This window comes from Adiantum capillus-veneris, chromosome 9 (genome assembly GCF_014529385.1).
Source record: "Adiantum capillus-veneris isolate H3 chromosome 9, ASM1452938v2, whole genome shotgun sequence".
NCBI classification, from domain to species: Eukaryota; Viridiplantae; Streptophyta; class Polypodiopsida; order Polypodiales; family Pteridaceae; genus Adiantum; species Adiantum capillus-veneris.
The window spans coordinates 124,233,267-124,239,079 of NC_140939.1; positions in this window are offsets into that span (position 1 = coordinate 124,233,267).

The following is a 5,813-nucleotide window of genomic DNA, read 5'->3' on the forward strand; positions in this document are numbered from 1 at the left end:
ACAAATTTTGATATTATTTGTAAAAAATTTACCGAACGCCCAACTTTTTGAAGATGTGCTAACTTGAAACTGCTAACTAGCACAAAAAGCGCGACAGGTTAACATGCTTTCACGCTGCAAGAAAAATCACTTTTCTTTTGATTAACACAAAGTTTATTCTCTCTTAGAACTTGAAAGATTACCTGGAGGTGTTGCTTGTGTTCATCTAATGAATTAGAGTAGATGATGATATCATCAAAGAACACTCCAGTAAAGGTTCGGTGAGGCCCGAATAGCTTTCCATCAAGCGGTTGAATGTGGCTGGTGCATTGGTCAAGCCAAAAGGCATGACAATATATTCGTAAAGACCAAACGTAGTGCGAAATGCGGTCTTTACAATATCTTGATCAACTATCCTTATTTGATGATAGCCACTTTTTAGGTCAATCATACTGAAGTAGGTAGACCCTTATAGCTTATCAAATAGGTCTTCTACCCGTGGAACGGGAAACCTATTCTTGATAGTGATCCTATTTAGTGCTCTATAGTCGACACACATGCAATATGTGCCGTCTTTCTTTTTCACTAATAGCACAGGTGAGAAAAATGGAGATGAGCTAGGCCTGACCATGCCCTTCTCAACTAACTCATGCACTTGCCGCATAATCTCCTCTTCTTGAGCTAGAGAAACTCTATAATGAGGTTTATTAGGCGGTGAACTTCCTGGAAGAAGTTCAATTGCATGGTCATGATTGACTCGTCTAGGAGGAAGCTCACAAGGGATGTCGTCAATAAAAACATCTTGAAACCCCTTGAGAAAATTGGATAACTCTAATTCCTTTTTATTGTGTATATTTTCTTTTGCTAAAACATTAAGTTCATTTTGAGAGTATTTAACAAAAATCATGTACACGGAAATAGAGCTCTTTATTGACTTATTGAAAGCTTGCGTATGTACAATGGGTATGGTGTTACCCATTTCCTTAGCATCCATGTACATGTCTTTTTCCCTGAACTTAAAAGGAGATTCTCCTTTCAAGGAATTTAACATTGGTAGCCATGCGATCAAACCATGGTGCCCCTAGGATTACATCCTCATGCTTGAGAGGAGAGATAAAGAAGTCCTCTTTGTCCACATAGCTTTGGACATGGAGCCTCAATTTCCCAATTAAGGGCGTGACTGAAGCTTCTTGCCCCTCAAAAGCACCGTTTGCGGGTAGGACATCTCCCATCTCGTAGGCTTGTATGCCTAGCTTGGTGGCCAACTCTATCGTTATAAAATTGTGAGGAACCAGGGTCAAAGAGAATAAAAGCATCATGTTCTCTTACCTTTCCTCAAGCATGGCATAGAGGAGATGCTTTGTGGTGATTTTTCTCCTCTTGGATTTCGACCAAGGTAGCTCTAGGACGTTCATGGCGGGTGTTCTTTTGGGGACAAGCGCGGTACGCATGCCCTTGCTCGCCGCACTTGAAACATCGGTTATCCTTGCGATAACGCTCAAGCTCTTCAGAGGAGAGTTTGTTTTTGCCTTTGTAAACTCCCTTCTCTTTAGCTTTGTTGGAGTTGCCCTTAGGAGACTTTTGGACATTTTCCTTCCCCTTAGGCTCATTGGAACCCTTGTTTGTCGTGGGCTTAGAATTTCTTTTAGTCCCCCGTTTGGAAATTGATTCGAGAAGCCACCATAGTATGGTGTATAACCGTCGATAGGGTGCGTGGCCTTTGGGAGTTGACACACTCCACCATTTCTTCGGTTAAGCTTGCACAAAATTGTTGCTTTTGCTCTCCAAAATCCAACCTTTTGAAGACAGTGGCTTTGAGTTGTAGCTCCCAAAACTTGTCTACATATTTGTGAATGGATTCGTAAGGAGAGAGCTTCAAGCTTCGCCATTCGGTGAGTACTTTGTCTTTGGCATCGGTGGCCAAAAACTGCTTCATAATGGAAGCTCTTAAAGCTTTCCATGTTCAGGGAGCTTCACCATTGGCCCGTAGGCTAGACCACCATTGAGTGGAGGACTTTTGAAAGTGCATAGCTACATGGCATAGCTTAGAGGACTTCGTGAAGCCCTCATCTCCAAACGCCGCATCAAACTATTGGATAAAGGCCAAGACTTTGTCCGTAGCACCAAAAGTGCCATTGTAGGTAAAAAAAGAGATGCTCTTCCCTCCCTCTTTGAACTTCTTGAGCTTGGACGACCTCTTCCACGCGGCATAGAATTTCTGATGGCCTCTTCTTTTTGATGGTTCAAAAGTTGCACCATCACTTTCTTCAACAGATGAAGAATTTGAGGAAGATGGAGAAGAGGGTGACCTCTTTCTCGCCTTTTTCTTGCCTTGATCTTCTTGGTCTTCACCATCACTTTCATAAGAGGAAGAGGATGAAGAAGATGGAGAAGAGGGTATCCTCTTTCTCGCCTTTTTCTTCTCTTGCTTTTTGTCATCCCTCTTTGAACTATGGTGTGGAGAAGTGTGCGATGGTCTTCTCCGTTTTGGAGGTGATGGAGAGCATTTAGCCCGTCCTCTTCGTGGAGCCACCTCCGTTGAGGTGGCGGGAGACTCACTTCTTTCTCGTTCCTTTGGTGGAGGCTCTTGATTTCTCCTTTAAGAAGAAGATGCGTCATCAAGGAGAAAATTTTTGAGCCCTTCGTATGGATCCTCTTCTTCTTCCCGAATGTCTCACAAGGAGGCTTCCTAGGTGCTCTCTCGTCATGGTGGGGAGCTAGGAGAATCCCATGAGCACGAAGCTGCCGTTGCACTTCACTTTGGAGGGATGGATTACCCATAGCTTGTTGTAGCCTAGAAACAAGGTAGTTAACAAGCATAGGGGCATCATCAGTAGCTTGCTCATTAGCAAAATCAAAGTTATCAACATTAATTTCACTCTCTTTATCATTGTCAGCAATTCTAACAACTTTTAGGTGTAAACTTTTTAGGTGTCTTTGGCACTTCAAGCCCTGGTTGCTACTCCTCTTTACCCCTTTAGAAAAAAGCACTCAAGCTACTGTACCCGTGGCTCGAATACCATTAATTGCAAGGAATAGAAGAGAGGGTCGTTCAACACCAAAACAACATCGGCTCCTGTCAAGCTTCTAATAGCTCAATAGTGGTTAAGTTGTAGGCAAGCCCAGTAGGACTCCACTATTAAGACCATAGCTCTCGAAGGTGATGCCCCGTTATCTACACAAAGGCAGGCGCACTGCAAAGCTGAAAAAACCCTATTCTACTTACTCACATGCAATTAATAATACCAAACCATTTATAGCTAGCTTGAGGACCTCCCTTCTTGAGCAAGAAAAGAGAAACCTTGTGCTCTCATACCAATGTTACATTTAATGGTCTAGTAACTTGTGTGTAGCGGAAAATAGCATGAACATAGTGAGCATTTCATTAGAATAGATTCCTAATGAGAATAACAAGAGTGCTTGGGTGGAGAGAGCAACAAAAAGTATAACACCTAGTTAGATAGCAACAATACTTCAAAAGAGAGAAATAAAGCAATCGACAACAGTTGAGGACCGGATTTGCATGGAACTGGTCCCCCCTCCAAAAGGCTTTGTATTATGGTTTCTCCCATCAACAGAGACATTTTACAATACAATTCTTTGTGTTCCCTTCAATACAACTAGTGCAATGAAGATGGAAACTTCATGCACTAAGAAAAACACTTATCAAACACAACATCAATTCCCACACGGTCTCAGACCTAAGACCTCACACACCTTCGAAGATGGTGAGAGCTAGTGGGGTATGAGAGTAGATTGATAGGAAGAAGGAGTATTCTTACGAGAAAGATACATCTCCTCACATAATAACTCATATTAGCATAGCTTAACTTAGTAATTAGCATGGTAGAGGAGATGAGCATGCATTGAAGCTTGGCTCTTAGTTGGATTTGCATCACAAAGCCAAGAGTTGTTGGTATAGGCCTCCCTTCTCACAAGCGTGGAGTAGGTGGTAAGCTTTCCGTTAAAGCTTGAGAAGGAGAGAGAGAGTCTTCTTGCTTCACACATTGATTGTGTGAGTGTGTAATGCAATAATGCCTTTGAAAAATCAGCCCCCTCTCTCTCTTGGTCGAACCCTCTTCCTAATTGTTCATGCTACAGTCCTATTGGCCCCCCAAGCCCAGCCAATGGGAATTAAGCAGTATAAGTGATAGCCTTCTGACATGTGTCCCCCTTTCCCCTTTTGTGAGAGCTTTAGGTAATTAATAAATGCAACTAAACTCTCATTGGATCCCTTTGCCTCCTGACCAATAGGAATCAGGCAAGCCATTGGGTTGCTGAATGCTCATTGGACCCATTGGGAGATTGTCCAATAGTCTTTTAGAGAGCTTAATTCTTGTTGGTTCTTTTATTAAGTGTTTTTAAATTAATTAAACTAGATCTACTCTAGACTAATCCTCATTGGTCCACCTCCAAGGCCATCCAATAGGATTTGAGTACACCTTGTGGGCATCTAGGCTAGGGAGCTGACATGTGTCCCTCTTTCCCCTTGTGTACAAGGGAAGCTTGTGTGTGTGTGAGTTTCTCTCTCATCCCCTACTTCTTGGGCTCGCCCCCTCCTATGTAGGGACTTGTGAAAACTTTTGTGCACACACACAAAGCATCCAAATTTTTAAGCTTTTGACCTTTGGACACAACCTTTGAATTTTGGAACCTTAGCATTTTGGAAGTCTTAATGGGCTGAACCTTAGGGTCTTTTAGGCCCATTGTTGCACATTGCTCTTTTGCAGATGGCCCCCCCTTTGGATCCCTATTTTCCCTTCTTTGGATCCCTACTGTGGCCGATCTGTCAGCTTAACCAATGATCTAGCTTTTTCTCCCCTTGCACTTCCCCATATTAAATGATCAGTTTAACATGAGAAAATCATTCAGGAGAATTAGATATTAGTTATTATGACAGTTGAGAGATGGCCGACTCTAAAGGAGACTCAAAAAGACAACAAGGAATCCTCCTCTACTAGAAAGGATGATGCTAAGAAAAGTTAGAAACACGTCTCAAAATTCAGCTTGTTTCTTCTTCCTACCCCAATTTTTGTAAAGTTTTCCTTCTCTTGAACACAATCTCTCGTGCTATTATAAGGAGCATAATAGATGTACCTCTTAAAAGAAAAGGAAGAAGAAAAGTTTTTCATAATAACTTTGCTATAGGCCAATGTGGCGCTAATCAACAAGCTTTATATCGGGGTTCACAATTTCTCCCAAGATGTGACTTAGGTTTGTAGGCCATGTTGCACTAGGGAGGACAAACTTGCACTAGGCGTGTGTCATGTTCCGCCACACCTTGGCTTTGCCAGGTGGCCCATCGAACAGACGTTACATTGGGCTATGAAATGAAGCATGTCTCATGCTCACGACCAATTGTCGTTGTATAAATGGTAGATCAAATCTAATGAGTCACGTTTAAGGCATCGAGGACGAGCGTATGATGGGCGGGGCGCATGTGATTTTGGGCTGTCCAATTGTCGCGCAAAGGGAGGGCATAATTTTATACGCGTGGTTTCACTTGTTGTGCATCAATGCGCGCTAGCTCGGATGGATAGAGCTTGGGGTCTTCGGAGGGGGGAGGACGTGGGTTCAATGGGCTACCGTGACGCAAGAGAACCCTAATTTTTTTCCTCAATGGAATGTGATCAACGACAGATTAAACCCCCGCCGTCGATCTCTTGAGTGTCACATATAGTCGAGGGTGGGACGGGGCCTTCTAACAATGCTTCAGATCCAAAAAAACTTTTTTCCGCGGACCATTGGCTGCTCGCCATCTCAGCCTGCCCTGATTTGGTGAGCTGGCAGGCCAAGTGTGACACATTATTGCCGCCCAACCTTACAGCTCTCTC